The sequence below is a fragment of the Rhyacophila brunnea genome, unplaced genomic scaffold (assembly GCF_057557595.1).
Source record: "Rhyacophila brunnea isolate RB1 unplaced genomic scaffold, BYU_Rbru_1.0 scaffold_14, whole genome shotgun sequence".
NCBI classification, from domain to species: domain Eukaryota; kingdom Metazoa; phylum Arthropoda; class Insecta; order Trichoptera; family Rhyacophilidae; genus Rhyacophila; species Rhyacophila brunnea.
Window position 1 is genome coordinate 25,852,795 of NW_028232796.1, and position 25,647 is coordinate 25,878,441.

General features: G+C 35.6%; 1 protein-coding gene across 1 annotated transcript in view; it reads right to left on the reverse strand.

Moving 5' to 3' along the window:
- Positions 1–25,647, reverse strand: part of LOC147075805 (uncharacterized) — a 722,814-nt gene that overhangs the window by 88,109 nt on the left and 609,058 nt on the right. The window lies entirely within an intron of this gene.

The window sequence follows — 25,647 nt, forward strand, 5'->3', positions numbered from 1 at the left end:
TGGTAGTTGATCCGATGGAAAGAGGAGCGAGTTTTATTAGCAGCGTAAACAGTCGGTACAAGAATATGCTACAGTAGTTATGTTATAATACTTATGATACTGTTCCGAGGTCCGAATCTCGGTAGAATGAGATGTTGTGCGGAGCGATACAGAGACTGAGATACTAACAGACCGGGAACTTATATTCGAGTGACATGTCCAATGAATTATGATCCGCTATTTATTGACGTAATCAAAATAATTTACCTTGAAAATAATATTTAGGAAATAATTATTATAATTGAGTCAGCTACTGTATGGAGTTTGCGTCATCGGATATAGCTGACTATGTGTAAAAGTGTATATCGCGGAAATACTACCTGCAGTAAGCTATTTACTGAGTTTACAATAATTGGACACTACGGGAAATGGATATTATTAGAGAATTTATAATTGCGGTAATATATTTAATATCGCCAATCAATATGCTGACACTGATTTAGTTGTTTTTCCCCATGGTAGAAAATAAATGTGTTATATATAAAAAATATATTGGAAGAACCTATCTGCAAAAGTTTAAACTTTTTATTACGGCTAGAAAAATAAACGCTGTACAATTTTCAACACATACAAGTAGATATAGCCACAGTTTGAAATAATGTTTTCATAATATAGATTGTTACCTACCTAAAAACGGGACATATCACTGAGGTAAATTGTAAAAAACCGGACATTTGGCTTCCCTAAAAATGTATAACATATAAACCCACTGAACGAATAACAAAAAAAAAAAATCGACAATCATTACTCACGCATGGCCCCACAAGAATATTTATGTGTCGCACCCTTGGAGAATTTTAAATTTTCAATTTAAGAATTCGGGTGTGTATTTCATTTTAAATGTATCGTTCCCTATTGCACGTCGAAGTCGCAAAGAAAAGCCAAGGCGCGAAAGATTTCGCTCCAACTAAAAACCAAATTAAACATTCATATAGGTAAGTGATTTACGTCACGAACTTTGTATCCGAGAAATCAGCTTTCGGTGTTAAAAGGTTGCCTTTATCTTTATATTGTTATAGATTGGGCAGTGATGTTAAACTACAAATTTAATTTGAGACTACCTTTTCGGCACTGTTATATAATATGACAGCAAATGTCGTATGGTGTGGAACAATCTATTTCGAAATGATTTAGGTAACAGGTATTGTCACCACACCAGCGTTGCCAGACTTCCCTCTTTTTAAGCAAAAGTAGATTGTCTCACGCGAGACAGTTAAATTCATGATTATTCAACAAATACAAATAAGATGTTTATGTTAAGACAAAAGAATGCGACGTATGCGTGACGGATACGTATTTACACACTAATATATATATATATTATATATATTGAGTATACCAACATCTAATTGCTATTCCGAACGGGTATTTTCTCAGATGAATTTAAAATGGTTAGTTACAAGAAACGGATGTTCGATTGAGTTGATAAATTGCAATTACCTGTTCAATTCAACATGATAATATATTAATACTATCGACCGGGGGGGGGGTACTTGTTCGAATTTCAATTTCAATTCTAATAGATTTAAGTATTGTACTATTCCATTTGAGTCGTTGTTTGCGACCCGGGTTTCGTTTTTCGGTATCTTCAGGTACTATGTGCATTCACCAAAGGGTAAATACACACTGACAACGAATACAATTAATTCTAACTTATATAATGAATTATTACAATAAAATAGGTAAAAACTTTATCACCTACCATATTATAAAAAATATAAGAAACAAATTATGAATAATTTAAATGTTTCTCAAAAATCCCTACCTTATACCAAAAAACGACTCGAAAAAATTAAATAGTATAAAACTTAAATCTATTAGAATTAGAATTCAACGTGATATACCCATGTGTTGAATTGTACTAATACATTAATCAGCAGAAAGAAACTCTTTAGTAAGTAAAATCTTCAGCTAAGTAAAAATAGGCGAGTGCTAGAAAAGAATATTGTTTCATATTATTATTTTGATAGATAAAGAGTTATTTAGTTTGTGTCATTTATGATTGATATTTTAGAAATAGACATTAAAAATATTGAACTATCTATTCGTTTTTTGCTACGAAATCATATTTTTTTTTTATTACATATGGTAAAAATCCCGATTTGGTAAAATAATTATCTGGCAACGCTGCTCCATACCCACAAATAATTCAAATAAAAATAATATGCTTGGGGGTATTATCTTATCACGTATTTTCAGAGGGGCCTTCGATTTGCATAAATAATATACACGTGAGTCAGGCATGGTTGTTTCATTGTTAGGTTACGATATTAAAACACATACTCCAGTGAATGGATCTGCGGAGACTTTTGTATTAATACATAATTCATATGGAAAGGGTTGGGTACATAATATGATTTTACTGTAGTAGGTTCATAAATGGTTATTGGCGGGTCGAGATTTTTTTTGGGGCCAAGTAATGTTTTTTTTATTATTCTTTCACTTATACATGAATATTAACCTAAACGTGAACCCAAATCAAAGTTATACTTGTTAGCTCGCCGAGATGACCGACGGCCAAAGCGAGGAAGGGTATCTTTCCGCTTTGCCTGGTTATTGAAGTTAAATTCCCTCCACCAAACCCGCCCCGCACCACACTCGGTCTTAATCGAGAGTATCACGGGACCCGTCAATTGGTGATGTGAAGCATCTAAAAATTGGCCTGGGAGTGTCCTGGGAGAAGGTGCCCAAGACTTAGGTTGCTACGCTCAGAGTGAGCTCTGACTGAGTTTACTGAGTTTACTCTAATTCAAAGTGCCAGGGAGAGAAAAAGCACATAGAAATTACTTAAAAGAAAATGAAGCTACTTATTTATTATATCAAAGAACGAAGCTAATCATACAGGCAGCAAAATTTATGTGAAGAGATCTTCACGCCCGTAGTAAGACGCCGCAAATTTTTTGAATGCAAGATAGTTGGCCTTAGTAGCAACCAGGTCGGACGGGCCGATGGGTCCAACAACTGGTTGGACCGACCTGAGCATCTCCTCCCGTTCGGAGCACATACTCAGACACTCCCACAGGATGTGATTGGCATCCTGTATTTCCCCTCCGCATGGACATGTCGGACGGCTTGCAAGTCCAAGCTCAAAGAGCCTGCCAGCGAAACCACCATGGCCAGTCACAAATTGACTGGTGTAATGGTCTGGAGTCAAATACTTGGTTATCTCCATTCGCCACTGTATGTCTGGAAAAAACGCGTATGTGAGCCGGCCCTTAGTAGATTCGTCCCACTTTCGCTGCCAGGTCTTAATGGCCGCGTCAAGCGACATGAGTCTAATTTTGCGCTTCAATAGTGCTAATCCCTCGCCGGCTTGTCGAGGGGGGGGGACGAGATGAAAATCACCAACGTCAGCCTCCTCACCTTTGAGGAGCAGCATTGAAGCGCCGCTGACCTGAATGTGCAGGTCAAGTGGGAGAATACCGGCCAGGACCGGGAGCGCGTCAGTTGAGGTTGTACGGTAGGCCTTGGTAATGGACAGGAGCACGCTGCGCTGTCCTCTTAAAAGAGAGGCTCTAAGTTTGACACTCTTGGGAATGCGCGGGCACCAAGCGCTGGCGCCGTAAGCCGCGATTCCCATAAAAATGGCGCCGTAGGCGATCTTGAGCGCCCTTACTCTTAAGCCCCATCCTTCACCAGCCATGCGGCCGACCCTCTGGAAGGCCACCCCAGCCTTGTGGACTTGGGTTTCGGCATGGTGTTGGAAATTTAGCATGGTGTCCATCTTGACGCCTAGATAGGTGACGATCTTCGACACTTTCACTCTCGTGTCACTGAATCGGACTGTGGGTGGTCTCGAGCAGTTCAGTCGTCTCGGTCCTTTGAGGACAATGGCTTCTGTCTTGGAAGGTGCGAATGATAGTCTATTTAGTTTACCCCAAGCCTCAATTGATGCTAAGGCTTCGCCAACAGTGCTCTCAATCTTCGCCCTGCTGTCGGCCTCGACCAACAGCAGCGCATCGTCTGCGTAGGCAATGACAGTACAGTCGGTTGGAAGCGGAATTATAAGGAGATCGTCGAAGAGTACGTTCCAGAGAAGGGGCCCGAGGACTGAGCCCTGGGGACATCCCATGCTGGTGTTTCTCTCTATTGTTGTTGATCCAACTCGAAACTCGATCGATCTATTCGTGAAGTAACTTTGAATCGACGCGAACAAATTTCCTGGTAGTCTCTTCAGCCGAAGCTTTCGAAGTATAAGAGGCCAGGACGCACTATCAAACGCACCTGCAATGTCCAGGAAAACTCCTAGGACGTATTTACGGCGAGAATTTTCAGAGATGGCAATCACGTTCCTAATGGCGTCGACTGTTGATTTGCCTCTTCTGAATCCAAATTGCTTATCGGAAAGCGGCGAGTGTGTCTCCAGGTGGGCTTCAATCCTGTGGCACAGTAGCTTCTCCAGCACTTTGCCCAGGGCGGGCAGGAGTGTTAGAGGGCGGTAGGCTTTGGGGCTTGACGGTTCTCGGCTGCCAGCTTTGGGGATTACCTTAAGTAAGCCCCTCTTCCAGCAGTCGGGGAACGTGCCGCTTCTGATGCAGTCACTGAAGAGGGCTGTAATCTCTGGCGCGGCGATGGCCCATGTGCGTTTGACAAGTAAGTTGTCAATGCAGTCCGGGCCCGGGGCCTTGCCAGCAGTCAACGTGCGCATGATTTGGTTGATCTCCTGTTCGGAAGGCAACGATGAATGATCCGTGTCGATTGGAAGAGAAGCCTCAAAGCGGGTCGTCCTCATGGCGTCATCATCCCTGGACTCATCATCCAGAGGGATGAGGGCCTCGAGTAGGACCGCAGCCGTTTCAGACTCGGTACTGGTGAATCCGCCACCCGGTTTCTCGATGCCGCACAGGAGGCTCGTCGGTCTGAGTCCCAGCCTCAATGCACTGGTTAGGGCCACCTGCATTAATAGAGCAACTTCTATAACTACTAGTCTTACGTCATAGCAATGCATGCTCTGATACTGTTAGGGATGGCCCCCATAAAGGGGGAGGCTGACAGAGCCCAAGCCTGAGGGCCCAAGCTCAGGAGGGGCCCAGCGAGGCGAGTCGACTATGTAAGTGAGATAAACACATCAAAAATTTGCTAAACAAATAAAAAAAATGCTATTTTCCTTCAGTACTATTATTATTTTAAATTATGTGGTTGTACGATACAATTTTTAATTGTGTTCCAATACTCGACAACTCCAGAATTCAAATGGATATATTAAAATATACAAAAAAAAACAACTAAATATACACATTAATTTTACTGCGTACACCATTTGGAAAACGCTACTGTAGAGCATCACACAGCCTTTTTCAGGGTCCCGCTTCAGGATGTGAGGGCCATGCTGTTAGGTCACGTGGTTTTTGCGTGTTGACATGTCTTAGCATATAATTAGATTAAAAGTTTTCTTTTCTGTTTCTCGTCCTCAAAATACTTTCACATTCGTAATAACACAACGTGTCTGCTTTCGCAAAGATTTAGGAATTTTAATGTTAATAAAACTCCACGAGATATCGAACACAAACAAAATTACGGCGCGGGGAATGTAGTACCGGTGAAAGTCAATGCGAGAGGAAGGTTTTAGTTCCAAAAACGACCGTGGTAACGTAGAAGACGCACTGTGGTTTTGAAAGTATATCATTACGTTTGAGATTTAACGTACAAAAAAAACCGTTGGAGCCCACTAACAGAGTGCATTTACCTGCCTTTTGTGGAAGAATTATTTTTTTTGTTTATAGTGCCGCCGATTTTATTCTAATATCGGCTATATATTCCCGAAACCCACCACCATAGTTCCGAATTGCTGATGATTCACATCCGAACGTTGGGTCTCGTGATATGCTGGATTAAAACCGAGTGCGGTACGGGGGGGTTGGTTTGGAAGGTCTATGTTTGTGTTGTCGCAATAAGTAAATGTAGATTTTCGATTGTATAGGTATTTCGTTAAAGTCAATTAATGTAGTGTACCATTAATTTTAATATGAAACAATCATCATTTTTTTAAACAGTTTATCACAGTGCACTCGAAATAAGAATAATAACTAGTAATACAATCGAAATATAGTTTTTTTTTTTTTTTGACAATATCTAATAAGATCATAATATGGGCCTCCACAGGGTGATTTGTTTATACGAGAAATAGATGTTAGCCATTTTCCCAACCAACAGTCCATACTCTGACTCAAACACAAATTAAAAAACAATATGTGTACTTGCCAGATGCAGGGATACCTGGGACCCACGACTTTATAGGCCGACGCTTAAGCCGCTCGGCCATCTTCTTCTTATTGTGCCATCCCCTAGCGGAGGTCAGCCACCATCAAGGCGATCTTATTTTTGTCGTCTGCTACCCGGAACAGTTCGGTGGAGCTGCACTCGTACCAATCACGGAGGTTCTTAAGCCACGAAATGCGGCGCCGTCCTCTGCTACACTTCCCATTGATCTTTCCTTGAATGACAAGTTGGGGAATGCTGTATTTTTGCCCTCTCATAATGTGGCCGAGGTATTGTAGTTTCCTGGTTTTGAGAACTTCTCGGTCCTTCTCCCATTCGATTGAGAACTTCAACATTTGTCACCCGGTCAGTCCAAGGAATTTTGAGGATGCGTCTATACAGCCACATCTCGAAAGCTTCAAGTCTCTGTGACATCTCTTGGTTTAGCGTCCATACTTCCATACCATAAAAAAGAATTCTATGGTATGGTATGCTCGGCCATCGTAAGGGTTAATTATACTACGTTTTGTAACGGACGCACTGCCAATAGTCCACGGCAAAAACTTTTATTGATTAGAATTGAATAAATCGAAAGCTTCACAATAAGACCTGTACATTTACCATCGCTGTCCCAAAGCTCACCTTCCACGGAATCTCGTAAAACTTATTAAACTTCCATTTATTCCACTGCTTCCTCCATAATTCATTAGGCTAAAGGTACGTGCGCTATCTGCCGAGCAACAACATCACATTGTTTCGGCTTGATTATAATACTTTTTCAAGAATTTGATATATGGAGTGCCGCTTTTATAAATGGATACGTCTTGGGAAAAGTTTGCGCCCGGATTTAGTATTCGGCGAAGTTAGCGCGTTTTGAAAATAATAATGAAATAATAGTTAAGTCGTGCGTGTAATCCAACATTACTTTTATTACATTGCTTTTACTTTCACTGAATATAGCCATAATTCTTACCGATCTGTCATATTTCATATACGTACAGACTTATTTCCAACACACAGCAACAAAATATATAAAATATGTTTAATATCTTTTTCTTTGTACAGTTCAGTGATTGCCAACAAGGTTACGCGAAAGCCTGAGATTTCGCGAGTCGTGTTAAGACGGTACTCCCGTGAAATAGCAAATAATTTTCAACTATAGGTGCGACGAAATTTCGGCCTCGCTGGCAATCGGAGAGCGAAAGTCGACCTGTGAACACGTCAATTTGTTTTGTGATGGCGACGGGTGAATTAATTCTTAAATCGTGTAAAGATGACTAAAAAACGTTACCCATTTACTCGAAAAAGAAAACATGTCAATGAATATATTATTATTATTATTATTATTATAAGTAATAGAACAATAAACATTACATTAAATGGAAGCATGTTGACTTTTTATGACAAATTATGTTTTGGTCTGCACGCGTCATTTGCACAATTTTCACGTCGCGTAGTCACGATCGTTTCAGACCGTGCCCCAGCTGAAGTATAGCCTTAAGGGTTCTGAGAGAATTTACAAAAGGTAGATGGAATATGCGAAAGCAGACGTACATTGAAGTTAATGGCCCCACCAAACTACACCCGGTCTTAATCGGGCGTATCACGGGACCCTACGTTTGTATGTGAAGCATTATTTTTTTATAACTGAGAATGTCTCAGGATATCTATTTTGATTTAATAAAACAAAAACCGATTGCCAAAGTAGCTTGATTTAGAAGAACGCTGATGAGTAAGTATTAAAAATGCCAATAGTTAAAATTTGTCGCAATTAGTACGTCGCCTTGTAGCATAGAGGTAAATGCAACGAACGGGGCGTAAACCCATGAAATGCAGGGTTAGATTCCCTGCCGGGGTAGCTTAATTTTTTCTATTGGTTATAATATATTTTATCAGAAAGTGTTTTTCAAAATTATGTATGTTCAATAATCAGAATGGTACATTCATAAATCTTGTGAATTATTCGCTGAATAAAATAAATAGTTAATTATAAATCAATAATACATATTATTACTAAATGACTGAAAATCAAAATGTTGTCATTTAAAAAAAATATTTCTTTAGGGATTTTTCCCTGCAATATGTTTTACTCGACTGCAGCGACATCCGGTTTACGCCGTTATATAGTGTAATACACTGTACTCCCACATAAGAACAATGCATCTCTGAATTTCGTACACTATAATATAATATTATATCAAAAGATATATATATATTTATTTATTGGGCACACGTGATTCAATATGTGACTATGATTTGGATATACGTCAATACGGCATATATTATATAATGTGATTTGGATGTTTCGTTTTATAAAATCCACGTAATGTTTTTGTTTTTCATCGTAACCGTAATGATTTCCCCGGAGAAAATGCTTCACGCAAGATGAGAATATATGATTGCATTTTCCTTCAATTTACAAAAATACGACTTGTTATTGTGGCACTTTCGCGGGAAATTATTCTGACTGGACAAACATTTATTGTGTGGTAATGTTTTTTTTCTAACTCTTGTTTCTTTTTTACACACACACATATATATATATATATATATAGATGTAAACGTAAGTACACTCTATGTATTTCATATATATACTACAACAGGCATTTACAACTTTAAGTTGGCTGTAATCTACAACTCGTTTGGGTGAAGACACAAAGGCCATATAAATTAGGTGAAGCGTAAAGATGATACGTTTTGGTTTTGTTTTGACTAATCATTGCACTATTCTCCAACTATGTAAAGAGCCTACTGCGTGACGGTAAGACTAAACTACGCCTCAGTTTAAAGTACTGCGATTCACATAAATTATCTCTCTCTCTCTCCCGTGGTAGTCCGTGAGTTATGTAATGCGAATCAATACGTTATATGACAACGTCGCACGGGAGACTTATAGGCCATTCATACACTGAAACTGTATACTGTTTAGAACCGTGTGCCATACTAAACTTATGATTTAGGTATTTTAATGAAAATACAGTTTCACTAAGTTTGTAAGTGTAAGTGTATGGTATAAACGGAAACGATCAGATATTTATAATATCATCATCATCAGCCGGGGTCAATCCACTGCTGGATGAAGGCCTCCCCAAGCTTCTTCCATCTCTCTCGGTCCTGTGTCGTTCGCTGCCACATATTTCCGCCGAACTTTACCAGTTCGTCAATCTAGCGGCGTTAAGGGCGACCCTGTGGCCGTTTCCTGTCCCTTGGGTACCACTGGATGACGGCATTTGTCCAGCGGCCGTCCTTTCGGCGAGCAATGTGCCCCCCCCCCCATCTCCATTTCAGCTGTTTGGCAACGTCTATTACATCGCGTACTCCTGTCTGCTTCTTAACCCATTCGTTTATCTTACGGTCCTTTCGCGAGATGCCCAACATACACCTCTACATGCCTCGCTGTGCGACTCTTAGCCTTTGGACATCTCTCGTGTTGAGGGTCCACGTCTCGCAGCCATACGTGCGCCATACGTCTCGCTGCCATATATTTATAATATATGTTGTGAAAATATATTTCAATGAACAGAAACCATATGCATTTTCAGTTTATGGATGGCCTGTTGAACGTTGTTTTAAAAGTATTTAATCAATGATATCGAAAATAGTTGTCACTAAAATCATTTCGAGTAGGTATATAATAAATTCAGTTCCGAAATCTGACAATCGCAATTCATATTATATGCATATCTATACGTCGGCTGCATTCATCAATAAAATTACCCAATCAGTTGTCAACGCGATATATCGGTCCATTTTGCACCGTTTTAAATAAAATAAAAAGTGCGCCAAATCGATGCAGCTAAAATTCGAATTACACACTGTGAGAAATAGTTTCGAATTAATCATTCGGAACATTTCCCGCTATACTATTTGTATCAGTCTACTACAAGTGCCTTGTCTAAACAATATACCGTCTGGTGAGGATATGAGCGAGACAGAGGAGTATTTACTGGTAGTGAAGAGAGATGTAAGTATTATCATTCAATCACTCACTGTCTTGACTTTAAACACAATGAAAAAAATAACATAAATGAGACAAGATTCACTTGAAAAGTTAAATAATGTTTTTCTATCAATTACATGTGATTAATACAACATTGTACATTCAAGTCAAACGTAAGTATCCATTTAATACAGAGTGTATAAAAAATATAACTGGAAAATAATGTAATTTCTTTATTGTGAATTGAATAAATTTGTTGACGAAATTGCTCGCAAAACCAAACGGGCGCATTTGGGTATCTTCAAAAGTGATTTCCCATTGTGTCTTCTGTGATTGCAGGGTAAAAGTATTTAAATGGGGTTTTAAAAAATTAAGATTTTAATGACAATGTGTGCAAATAATTGTGCTCTTTTTTGTGTATTATAGATTTTAATCACACGTAAGCAAAATAAATAGATATTTTATTTTGGAGAAATAGCTTAAATTGAGAATAATATTTTTAACTCCAAGTAAAATTACTTATTCAAAACATTTAATATAACACAATATAAAAAACTAAATTATACATAAATAATGTAAAAGAACCCAATAGACCAATTATTAACTTCTAAGTATTTTAAAAACTGTGATTTATTACAAACCGATTATTTCAGCTGAAACCGCACTTTTACCCCTAAGCCACAGTCATAGTAGTATATCACAGCGGTAGTCAACTAATATAATATTGGATAGATAGGCCAGTGCTCGCGTATGTATGTAAAAGATGGACACTTAATGTATGGGAAGATTGAAAAATTTCGAGTGGCATGGAAAGGTGCATATTGAACATAACGCGGAAAGACCATTAAAGAAACTAATGGATAATAAGGCAAACAAGAGTACACGATTTTATAGGGGTAACCAAGCAAATGAGATTGCAATGGGCCGGACATGCGAGTGGACAAATGCCGTCATACAGTGGTAGCCAAGTGGCACTAAACAACCACACGGACACCCTAAAATACGCTGAATAGATCTCATAAAGATCGATTGATGTACGAAGCATCGAAGAACTATAGACAGATATGAATGGAAGGAGTTAGGAAAGACAATTATCTAGCATTGGGTCAACCCCGACTGATGATAACGATGAAATAAATTTGTCATGTCTACGATTCAATAAAAAAACATTTTTTAATGTAGCCATCTAGTATCGAAAGTACTAAGCCAGAATTAATTATTTAAAGGAACACGGAACCCTACGACTTTATAATTTCACCAATAATTATGCACAAGAGGATTTCGAGATATGGCTATACAGATGCATCCTAAAATTCCGAGGACTGACTAAGTGACAAACGTTCTCAATCGAGTGAATATCAACCGAAAAATCCTGCATAATTAAAACCAGAAAACTACAGTACCTCGGCCACATTATGAGAGAACAAAAGTACAACATCCATCATCTTGTCGTCCGAAGAAACATCAATGGGAAACGTAGCAGAGGATGATACCGCATTTATTGACTTACGAACGTCAGTGATTGGTTCTATTGCAGCTTCATAAAACTGTTCGTTGTAGCAGGTGGCCGACCTCCGTTAGGGGATGTTACGGTAAGAAAATGTAAAGACGTAAATAATTGTTAACTTTTCCTACATCTGGTATATTTTCAAAATATAAGTCATACAATCATTCGCCATCCTTAAAATCATGCCAACATCTATCAATAATCAGGGGGAAAACATTTATTACAAAAGTCATGAGATTCCATTTTTAAATTGTTTAGTTTAGAATATCAGATGTAGCATCCCAAAATTTCGTCATTATATGACGAAGGCTTGGTAATCTCGAATAGTAATTAATAAATTTGTCGCTTAGTGAATGACGTAAACAGCGGGTTCTGCATTAAAAAAGGCTTTACGGTCATGAAGATAAGGATTTATCAATGTATTGTTATAAACGCATATAATGTTCCTCTATACATATCGTTTCCCACCCCTTCCTCTTAAATAAACTGCCATAATCCAAAATTGGATAAACAGAGAAAGTCAACTTCAATTTTTTACCCACCACCTTTTTATTGGCATTCCGAAATAAATTTAAAATATTGAAATAGTTTTACAATAATATACATTGAAATATTGCAGTTAGACGCGAATATTTTTTTATTGTATTCATGCTGAAATAATTGACATGCCACGTTACTCAGCATTACAAGGATGATAGATTTTAATATGTATGTTTTGTTGTCAACACAAAACAATATAACGATAACGATTGTCAGCATTTCCTCAATCATGACTAGATCAGTAGATTGTCTTATGATTTGTTAATTGAGACAATATCTCTTGTAATATAGACTGCATTTGTATAAATAAGAAGGACAATCCACGAATCCTCACTCAATCATCAAGTACGTCACGCGGCGCACTATTATCGTCATGAGTCCGTCACTCGACATTCCACTCGAGTCAAGTCTCTCAGTTCATTAATATAATCAATCTCTTGATCACATCGATCTCACTAGTACATCCGTACCCGCTCTTATAACAGCACGCTGTCATCTTTATTATTATATTTATTAAATTATTGTAACTATAAATAAACTGCTCTATTTACATCAAAGCAACATCGACTTTATCTTCTTCCACCTTCATCTATCGCCAAACGTCTAAGAAATCATACATATTTTATATTCTCGTATGTATCGAGTATTATGGCTTTCAGATATGGAAAGTTGGCTACAATATACTATCTAGATTCTTTCAAAGATTTTATTTTTCTAATATATATGCAAGTTTCTAATGCAGTTAAAAATTTATTGTTATAAAAACATTAAAGTGCATGAATAGCATAACTAAAATTATTTATTTATTTATATTTAAAAAAAGACATGTTGAGTACATAACAAATTATGGTACAGTTCGGTTATGAGGAATACAGCGGAAAACACATTGAAAATACCAGATATACCGGATTATTTGTTAGTTTGGGTTAGTTTAGGTTGGGTTAGGTTAGGTAGGGTTTGGTTAGGTTAACCTATCAAATAATTCAGTATATCGGGAATTTTCAAAATGTGTTTGCCGCTGTATTCCTCATAACCGAACTGTACCCAAATTATTAATTCAGGGCGTTCACAACATGACATTTAGAATATAAATTACAAGTAATCAGTTAGAGAAAAAACAAGGTAGAGAAAAAAAACAAAACAAAAAATAGTTTTATACAAAAGAAATAAAATTAAAAAAGCAGTAATTAAAAAAAATACAAATTAAACAATAAAATAGATTTAAAAAAAACAGAATGTATAATGGATCGCCAAAAATATCTACATCTCTAGAAAGTGCATTGACCAGCCGCACAGCCCTATTCCTGACGACAATGACAACTCAATATAGTAATACCATTACCGTAATTTAAATTACTTACAAATATCGTATTTCTTGAGAGTGCTGTTATTAGACTTATATATATATATATATATATATATTAGACAGTTGAATCAGTAGTTTGATTGGTTAAGCGAAAGATATGTGTAAGAATTCCACACTTACATGGTTTCAGGAAAAATAATGTATCAATAAAAATTTTGTGTATATTTAGTATTTAATACAAAAATAATTTACTAGTAGTTTTCACATCATCACAATATACAGTCGAACTAGGCTATTGCGAGGAAGATGGGACCGACTGAATTTGCTCGTTATAAGTGGTACTCGTTATATCAGAGAATAGGTATTTTTAAATGAGCGGTCACATAACAAAAAAAATCGAAAATAATAAATCAGAAAACCATCGTAAAATCCCCGAAACAAGCATGGCCTTCATAAACTACAAAATAAGTTGTTTACCAGCGAACGTACCAGCGAACGCTGGTAAGTACCTACGGACTTCACAAACCTTGGATTTTTCAACCATGTGCGTGGATACTTTTTCATTATTGTCGCCGAAAACAACAATTAGACGCTTAACTAAAGTCATAAACGTAATCCGTCCCCGGCGGTATCCTGTCTGATCGGATTTTATTGCTTAGGGTCGATTTTTTTTTAAACGAACGACACATTAACAGTATTTTAGCTCGGTATATCCGATAAGTTGCTCGTTATAACAGTGAATAAATGTATGGTGAAATTCATAAACCAAATGTCAATGATTGTTTCCTCATTACATCCGAGATCTCGCTATGTCCGAGATCGTAATAACCGAGTTCGACTGTATACGTAATTTATCCTTACAAGCGTGTCACACATGTAACTGGTTTTTATTGTACCCCACCTTGAAAACTCCTGTAAATGAAATGCCATTATTTTCATACTAATGCATAAACATAAAAAAATGTCAATATATGTTATTGGAATAAAAATAATGCACTATTTGAGAATCAGATCCAATTTATAGAATGTTCAAAATACTTGTGGTCACTATATAGTTGCATATTTAAAGACATGTAAATAATTAACTATTTCTTTCAGATGTCAACGTAAAGCTCCGCGATTTGTCACAATGACAAAGTCTGGCGATGTTTTCTCCCTCCACGTAATACTAAATTGATTCTGCGCCTATTCTGTTGTCTTCCCTGAGCTTTGTAAACGTCAAAAAAGTTCCCGCAGACATTCTTCTGGCAGCGCCAGTCAAATTTGACGTAAAAAACTGATGCGGGAGGAAATGATTTGCGATCTTTCACGAGTATCTCGTAAAGCATAAAAGATACTCGCTAACCAATATCCAGTAGAAAATGCTCAAAGACAGTAAATCTGGAAAAGTGGAAAACAAATGTAAAGTAAACTTGACGAATAAAAATAATATGGATTACATATATGGACATATACATGTATTTATTAATTGGTTACACACATACTCTCACCAACGCAATAATACATCGTCTCGAATAATCTAATATATAAAAATTAATATTTGTGTGTTTGTGTGTTTGTTTGTTCGTATTTAATGCGCAGCCATACCGTTCATCCGATTGCGATAAAACTTTGTAAACTTATTGCTTGCACTTGCGGGAAGAGTATAGGCTATACTAATATATAAAAATGAATATCTGTCTGTCTGTATGTCTGTGTGTCTGTCCCGTATGCGTTCCTATATCATTCATCCGATTGCAATGAAATTTTGGTAAGTGGTTGTATGCATACCCATAAAGGTTTCTGAATTATAAAAATCATCATCTTCTTCTTCTTCTTCATTCTATCTTCTTTTATTCGTAGGGTTCCTATACCATTCATCCGATTGCAATGAAATTTTGGCAAGTGGTTGTATGCACACCCATGAAGGTTTCTGAATTAGAAAAATCATCATCTTCTTCTTCTTCTTCATTCTATCTTCTTTTATTCGTATGGTCCCTATACCATTTATCCGATTGTGATGAAACCTTCATCAGTTGTTGTGGTAACACCCGCAATGGTTTTTGAATTAGTACAACCATCTTCTTCTTCTTCTTCTTCTTCTTCTTCTTCTATTCTATATTCTTCTATTCGTATGCGTTCCTATTCCATTCATCCGATTGCAATAAAATTTTCGTCAGTAATTGTGCCAACACCCGCAAAGGTTTCTGAATTAGTACAACTATCTTCTTCTTCTTCTTCTTCTTCTTCATTCTATCTTCTTTTATTCATATGGTCCCTATACCATTCATCCGATTGCAATGAAACTTCATCAGTTATTGTGGTGACACCCGCAATGGTTTTTTAATTAGTACAACCATCTTCTTCTTCTTCTATTTTATATTCTTCTATTCGTATGCGTTCCTATTCTATTCATCCGATTGCAATAAAATTTTCGTTAGTAATTGTGCCTACACCCGCGAAGGTTTCTGAATTAGTACAACCATCTTCTTCTTCTTCATTCTATCTTCTTTTATTCGTATGGTCCCTATACCATTTATCCGATTGCGATGAAACCTTCGTCAGTTGTTGTGGTAACACCCGCAATGGTTTTTGAATTAGTACAACTATCTTCTTCTTCGTCTTCTTCTATTGTATATTCTTCTATTCGTATGCGTTTCTATTCCATTCATCCGATTGCAACAAATTTTTCGTCAGTAATTGTGCCAACACCCGCGAAGGTTTCTGAATTGGTACAACCATCTTCTTCTTCTATTCTATCTTCTATTCGTATGCGTTCCTATACCATTCATCCGATTGCAATGAAATTTTGATCAACTGTTGTGCTCACGCCGCAAAGGTCTCTGAATTGTTACAACTATTTTCTTTTTCTTCTATTCTATCTTCTTCTATTTGTATGCGTTCTTATACCATTCATCCGATTGCGATGAAATTTTGACCAGTTGTTGTGAGCACGCCCGCGAAGAGTTCTGAATTAGTACAACCATCTTCTTCTTCTTCTATTCGTATGCGTTCCTATACCATTCATCCGATTGCAATGAAACTTTGGTGAGTTGTTGTGCCCTTGCCCGCAAAGGTTTCTGAATTACTACAATCATCTTTTTCTTCTTCTATTTGTATGCGTTCTTATGCCATTCATCCGATTGTGATGAAATTTTGACCAGTTGTTGTGTGCAAGCCCGCGAAGGTTTTTGAATTAGTACAACCATCTTCTTCTTCTTCTATTCGTATGCGTTCCTATACCATTAATCCGATTGCAATGAAACTTTGGTGAGTTGTCATGCGCATGCCCACGAAGGTTTCTGAATTATAAAATCATCTTCTTATACTATTCGTATGCGTTCCTATACCATTCATCCGATTGCGATGAAACTTTTGTCAGTTGTGTGCGGTTTCTAAATTATTATTATATAACATACAAAGTTTGTTGTTTGTTTGTTCCATCCAATTTTGATTTTTTTTTTACTACATATTTATAACATTAATAACGTTTTCATATTTTGGATTCGATATTGCCATATTGTATTACACAGATATTTTAATATTAAAGAAATAATTACCTCTTATTATTTTTCAAATATCTAAGATAAATATAACCACGAAGCAACCCCGTGCGAAGCCGGGTACTTCAGCTAGTATATTATAAAATCAAGTATGTTATCAAAGTATTTTTCTCATATTTATAGTGGGGGAGCATGAAATTGGATCATATCGCAACATGCGGTTCGGGGCATTAAAATACTTAATGAATTTACAGTTTTGTACATAACCAAAAGATTAGCTGGCTTTTCCCTCCACCACTCGCCACGTCTCCAATCCCGTTATGCAGGCGTATACTGTGGCGTAACGAACGTTAGGCGCTCTTAAAAGTTGTGCCGAAAGTGTCTCAGGAGCAACTTTTCAAGACTTTAGTTGGCGCGCACTAGAGTGTGCGTGATTCCTACTTCGATATAATACGAGTATATTACGGTCAATATCGATGAGAAAAAACCTCGTTCGCCGTAAAATGAGATAAACTTTTTAAAGGCTGAGAAATTTTCCCTCGTAGATACCAAGTCGCAGTGGCCGACCGGTCGAAGAAGAGAGAAGCTCTTCCCTTTCAACCGACATATGGGGACACTCCCAGAGGATGTGATTGGTATATTCGCCACAATATGGGTCTAGGACCATTTGGCGCCGGGATAACTGGACGCCACGCAATTCAAAAATAAATACACGATAGGTACTTGTATGTAATATTATTATTTATATTTAAATTATTATATTATGATTTAATAGTTGGTGAGAATTTAAATATGCTCACGTAAATAATGATTTAATCGTGCATATGTTGACGAAAAAAGAGTTTTTTTTATTTTCATATAAAGCCTTAGGCACGTTAATGTCTTAAATCTTCGTCTACGTTCTGTACACGTGTCTACGACAGTGCGGCGTCCAATTATCCTGGCGTCCAGTTGTCTCATTCCGTCGCCACATAATATACATCAGTAGTTATCTCTAATGCCGTATCTAGACTCTCGCAGAGACTACCCGAGTAAGACTAAGCACGAGAGTGTAGTAGGCGCGCTCGGTTCACATCGTGTACAAAATAGTATCAACAAAAGTCTCGCCGAGCGACTCGGCTAAACGGCTTATTGTAGACAACAGATTTAAATGTAATACCGTAAGTGGTTTAATGTCTAAAAGGACCACGCATAGAACAACAAATTACCTTCAATCTAAATAATGCCAATTTGCATGCAGGATTGTAAATAGTGACGTCACATCGTTGTTAGTTAGTGACATCACATCGTATCACATGTCAGTATTATGACCATTTTTTTTAAATATTGTATCTAGCTAGACTATGGATCAAAATCCATGATATACGTGTTTTATAAATGGCACGATTAATGTTTTTAAAGTAATTGAATGAGGCTCTCAATTATAATTATATTACATATATTATAGTAATGACGATTTTAACCACCAAAAAAACTTGTCATGAATTCATTTTTCCCGACTGTTTAGGTAGGTATATAATTATGCTCCTGTCACTTGGGTCAAAGTGACAGGACATGGCCGCCATTTGCATGCAGCCTTTCTTGCCATTCTTGGTGGTGTTGGCTTGTGTGTCTATGATAATTACCTTAGGAATCGAGGGCATCCGTTGTTTGTTCTCCCACGGTGCAGAACTAACCTGCCATTAGTAATGCCAATTGGGAGGGCAGTAACCATGTTTAATGAAATCGCAAGGGATATTGATATATTCCACTTACGTGAGGGTGAATTTAGGTAGACGTTGTTTTTTTAAATTCTTAAAATAGGGTCTGCTTAACTCATCCGGTGTACTTCCTTGTACCTATATACTTAATATTTTTTGTATTTACACATTGTGTTATGTACATAAAACTGTTTTTATAATATTTCTTTGTTTCTAAATGTCATGTTGTGAACGTCTTAAACTTATAATTTGTAATGTCCACAATATGTAAAATAAATAAATTGAAATTGAAATTGAAATGACAATTATATATTTTTTATAGCATTCTTATTTGGCCGATAATCCACCAAATACCTTCAACGCGGTTTGAGACTGCATGCATCTCTTAGGGGTAAATTTAACCAAAAAATGTATATTTAATTTAAAAAATGTTGTATTGAATTTATAAATTGTATATTTGGTTTATTAATTATAGTGTTACCTATAGATTTCTTACAGTCAATATCAACGATCTTTTGTATTGTGTATATTTTAAAATTTCCAATAAGTTATCAATTTTTACGAAACATATTATTATTCATTTGAACACATTATTTAACGGTGCTGCCAGAGCGCAAATTACATTATGGCTACAAAATGAGCACTTTAAGAAAACCCTCCCTAATACCAGTTAGGTAGACCAACGATATAATAATTCGCAGTGTCCCATTCGCAGACCAATCTCCTCTAATCTTTTTTCTTGTCTCTGGTTCTTCGCCGCTTCTTTCTTTGCATTATACAATACAAAGTGGATAAAAAGAATGTTTACAGTCAGACAATTGTGGATCATACTGTAGACACATTGAGAATTAAATGGGTTTAAAATACTTTGAAGATTAATAAACGTCTCTTTATTATGTCACTTATATATTATATATACTCTTTAATATAAAAAGATAAGCTAAAATCCGAAACGTTTTTCAGTCTTCCTTGAAAAGAATTTTCGCCTACTCAGTGTATATTGATTACAAGTTACAGTCGGTCCGGTACTCCAGATATGGGATAGATAAAAAGTATTTCTGAAAAAAATTACCTTCTTTCTTTCGTCAATCGAAACCTTAAATCTGCATAATTTCAAAAGAACTCAGATAATACCTACCAGAAAAAATCTCTTTTGAAAAAGAAAACGACACCCGACGGGATTTGAACCTGTATAACCATTGTTATCGCCCCAAATGTATATTCAATATACCTATATAGAATGTTACATTCTCAAATCTTGTGATGAATAAAAAAACTTTAAATATTTAAAAGAATAACAGAATAGGCTGTTGATTGATAAGTGTCGTCGTTTTTTTACTTTTCGAGATAATGAAGCTTAAACCGTGCATTGTCCTCGTTACAGGAAAGGAGAGTAAAGGTTTTGACAGTGGATGATGCCCGTTTATGAGCGGTCGAGCTAATGAAGGCATTCGGGAGTGAGGGCAGAGGACCATTAGTTATACTATTATAGTTATATAAGTCATTTAATAATTCTACACTCCATTGGGGAAATTTACACATTGTCTGAAAATGTCGTAAGGCGAATCACATGTCGTAAATGATAACTCGTACTAAAGAATTAGTACAAGGCTTATTAAAACAAATTAGAATTAAAATTTCATCAAATATCTTCAGTTGATAGTACATATTAATTTATTAATCGTCGCTGTGTTATTTCACACATTTTAGGACTTTTTAAACACAGGAATTAAAAGACAAAACATTTTTGTATTACTGTAATTGTCGTATTTTGAAATGAACATATTATGTTAAGTAAATTTTACTTAGCAATAACGTTAAACTCGACAGTCCTACTATTTACAGTGGTTAAACTCTACGCCAGAGTCGGCATGTAAATATAATCCCCTAATTCATTTTTTTCTTATTCTTCTTAATAATCCCGGAGTCTTTTCTCGGGATTATTTTTAATAAAACCCGGGCGAGTTGTCTCTATTTAAATTTCTGCAGTGTTTTATTTAATTTGACGACCGGATAAGTGAGATTAATCATTATTTTATTCTATTTATAACACAGAAGTTTAATTAATCAGAAAATATGATTTCAAAGTATGTTTTATTTATGAGGAAATTTATCTAAATTTATGCTTAATATTTTGGTGTTTTGCATTTTAGGTTCGTTTCTGCGCATTTGCACAAAAATATAGGAATTTACTAAATACCTCTGTGATGTATATACACATAATATAATATTTTTATGTTGACGAATCGTCATTTTATGACACAATTGAGTCGAATGCATGAATATGCTTTTTTGGTAATCTGACTTAAATGAATAGATAATTATCGTCTCTGTTCTGGCAGAACACACTAACTGGAGAATACTAATTTTGAGTAATTTGACTTTGAAGTTGTTAAAATGTTTGGAATGGTCTATGATATGAGTTTATTAAGTAATCGTAAAAAGGATGACTTTAAAATAAAGACTGTTTATTTATTAAGAAGGTTTCCAGACGGTAAAGTTTGAAATAAGGAACATTTTGGTATAACTAACTCAATATGTCATTTTTTCGAATTAGTGTCTTCTGCCAGAACAGTGACGATATGCTAGCAATAGACAAAATTTTAATATGCCAGAGACTAAAAGCGCTAATCGCTCTAGAAATGGGCGAAATAATGACATTAAAGGCACTAATGTGGTACAGACCCACAAGCTTATTAAATGAGATGGGGGAGCCACTGTCAAAAACTACCCGATCACGACTCGTAACTAGCAAAATCTGATATTCGAATGACGTTTTTCGATATGGCGTCCTATGGTATTTCGTAGTTCCATTTTTGGCCATTCTCCAGATAAGTTTGTAGGTCTGTACAGTCGTGTAAAAATATAAACGACGTTATTTTTTGAAGTGGCATAGATAATATATATTTAATAGACAAGAAGACTCCAGTTAAGTACTATTATATAAATCAAAATTACAAAGCTCATAATAATTATAGGATAAGGTAATGAATTACCAAAATTGTTTACACTTGATTATCTCAGATGTGTCATTTTGCACATTGGTGATTTTAGCATAGTTGGGACGATATGTTTTATATACGATAAGAATTTCCTTTTTATTTCGGAATCTAAAAAGTATTGGTCTTTAACATGTTGGGTATCTCGTCCTATGAACTTCCAAAAAAAAATAAAGTTTCATTCAGCATCCTCAAAAATATACAATTAGAAACCTAACTGACATACTTAATTTATAGCGATTATTTGGAAAATATGTCGCACGGCTTAAGAGCGTACATAAGTGAAACGGCAAATAATTTTTAACTATATGTAGAACGAAATTACGGCCGCGTTGTCATTCGGAGAGCGATGGTCGAGGCGTCGGATGAAAATATTCTTAAATCGTGCAAAGATGACTAAAAAACTTTACGTATGTACTTAAAGAAGAAATCATGTAAATGAATATACTATTATTATTACGAATATAATAATAAACATAACATTAAAAGGACGCATGTTGAACTTTTATGACAAATTATATTTCTTTTGGCTTCCGTCATTTGCACCCGCCACCCGCATTCCGCGCATCGCCTAGTCACGATATTTTTAGACCATGCCTTAGCTGAGGTATAGCCTTAAGCGTCGGCCTATAGCATCATGGGTTCCAGGTTCGAAACCTGGCTCTGGCAAGTACACATATTGTTTTACAATTTGTGTATGAGTCAGAGTATGGATATAATAGGTTGAGCAAGTGGCTGACATATATTTCTCGTAAAAACAAAATCTGTTAATACAAACCTCCACTCCATGGAGGCCCATATGATCTTATTTGGATCGGACATGGTCAAATATTGTATTATGGGGATACATTTCAGGTGGACCGCTTACCTAAATATTGACAATGGGTGTGGATTTCATGTACTGTGTATTCATATTGGTGCTATCCTTAAAATGTAGTTTCCCTTTAAAAAACATTGATTGTACACCATTATAATAAATATAATTAAAACGGTAAAATAAACTATACGATATAATTTCATTCTTGCTTTATCAAGTAGTTAATTTAATAAATGGACGCATCACTATTACTGTATCCACAAATTCGTATATTTTTTATTGACATGGCAATAAAATTCAAATATCATTAAGATGACGTTTTTTACACAATGTTAATATAATATCAATATCATGAAAAATATAATAATATGTAGTTAAAACTGCTAGTTTTTGGTGTTTCCGTGTAAAATCCGAACATACAATAGTTTTCCTTTATCGGAAACGTGTTGTATTTATTTAATTTATATATAAAATATTTAAGCTGGCTAATTTGCAGATTTTCCGTGCGTGCTTATCACTATCTGCATCTTTTACGTGTACACACTGTACTCAATTAAACACTAAACCCTGTATGCATGCTAATTGTTACTTAGTGTTTAGTGATTACTCTATGCATCTCGGCTGTAATTGGTTTAAAATCACAATAAAAACTGATTACACATGCTACCGATATAAGTGAATAAAAGTAAAATACATAAAGCCACTGCGTCTATTATATGGAGGTATAATAAACAAGGTTTTAGTATGCCATAAAAGTATATTATATGAAATAAAATAATCTTGCATTGAAGTGACGCTGTCAAATATATTCACGATTCCAACATATGTCTCAAAATGAATAATCAGATAGGCAAAGAGGGATATATACACGGCGAAGGTATTATAAAAATTTAAAGGGAAATTGGAAAGAATAATGTCTAGTATATGCTTCCCGCGGGAGGAACGGTTCGCACATATATATATATATGTACCCAGACATAATATATTATTATATATATATGCCATAAAACGATAGAATTTATGTGCCAGTAAAGTAGGCTGGAGATCGCTGGGTATTTGGGGAGAAAAAGTTATTTTTATGTAATGCCGTGATAAAGTTTCGCGAATAGAAAAACGAGGTATATGAAAATTCCTTAAGTCTTAACAATGCGCGAATACTTCAGAATAAATGTACTGAAGTTTTCTATACAACTGCTTTAGATTTAAGTCGCATGTATTTATAGAAACAATAAATCTTTTGTGTATCCCCAGTATTATGGAAATAAATTGATAATATTTATATTATAATAATATATTTATTATATATATTTAATTCTTAATTATAGAAAATGCATCATTTTATATTGGAAAAAATCGTAGAATACATTATATTTTATATTTATGAAGAGTACTTTTATCATTTGAGCTATCGTAGTTAGAACCGGCGTATATTTTAGTTAATAATATTGACAGTTGTTTCAGGCTACGTACCCATCTTCAGAACGATCAACGAATATAACTAAAAATAATAACAATAATTAGTATTAGCCAGCATTGATCCACTGCCGGATAAAAACCCCCTTAGCTCATTCAACTCTACTCGGTCCCTAGTTCTTCGCCGTCATGCACATGCATCGAACTTTATGAATTCGTCAATACAGCGGGTTTTAGCATATATTATGTGGTCATTTAGTGCCCTTAAATTCTTAATTCAACGAAAACAAATACGTATGACTGAAAAAGTGTGTACTTTTTTTGTCATATCGCCCAGTGGCGAAGGGCGGAGGTAGGCTGTTAAGATTCGCTATAAATAGTGCACACTAAACTTTTTTAGTCATATGTATTTGTTTTTATTGAACTAAGACTACAATTTACAGATGGTGTTAGTTAGTTTTTAAAAATCAACTAAACCCTGCCTAAACGAAACCATAATAGTTTTGGTCTAATTTGGGCAATACGACAAAATTGTGCACACTTTTTCATTCATAGTTATTTGTTTTCGATGGATTAAAAATACATATTGCACATATTGTTGGTTATTTTTTTTTAATTCATTAAGCCCTGCCTAAACCAAACTATAATATATATAAAATATTATTCTATTTATAAAATATTCAAAGTTATGTATGATTTAATTGCATAATTTTAGATATTTTATAGATATACATGTATTTTTTGACTATTATCTATTTTGGCTTGGTTTCTCAGGGTTTAATTTAATTTTAAAAACTAACCAACATTATCTGTAAATTATAGTCTTATTTCAACGAAAACAAATATCTATGTCTGAAAAAGTTTAATGTGCACTGTTTATGGCGGATCTTAACAGCCTACCTCCACCCTTCGCCACTGATATCGCCCATAGCATACCTAAACTATTATAGCTTGATTTAGGCAGGGTTTAATTGAATTTTAAAAACTTACCAGTACCATCTATAAATTGTATCCATAGTTCAATAAAAACAAATAAGTATGACTGACAAAGTTTAGTGTGCACTATTAATGTCTAATCTTAACTGTCTACCTCCACCCCTCGCCACTGGTATACGGTAATTATTTGACTTACTTTTATATTTTGGTAAGTAATTACTATATTCTCATGCAGACAATCAAAATATTACCTAATTTTACCGAGTCTACCTGTGTGTACTTACCTCAATTATACCGATGGAATAACAATATATGAAATATTTTTTGCGAGATATTTGATTTATTTCCTGGAAACACCGACACAATCTGAAAGCTCTTGTTTATTTCATTAATTGGAACGCAATTAAGCTCCACATAGTCACGTGCCAGACCGGTTAAAGCTAACGCGAAAAGCTCACACAAATAAAAACAATTTTATTACAGGCAATGCGGTGTGGTTGTTGTCGTAAATTCTGTTTGTTATCAAACGTATTGAAAACTTGATTAACGTTAATACAATCTAGATAAGAAGGTAACTAACATGTCACTATTCGTATCAAAGGCGTATCCGTAAAAATACAAGGGAAATAATACATTTTTTCGGTAATTGTTGGCAATAGTGGCGTAAATCCCAGCCCATACTTTCACCCTACCTATAGGTGAATTGTTGTCATCCAGGCATTTTAAACAATTAACGAATGACCGTACAATCGTGCTTTCAAAAGTTAGTT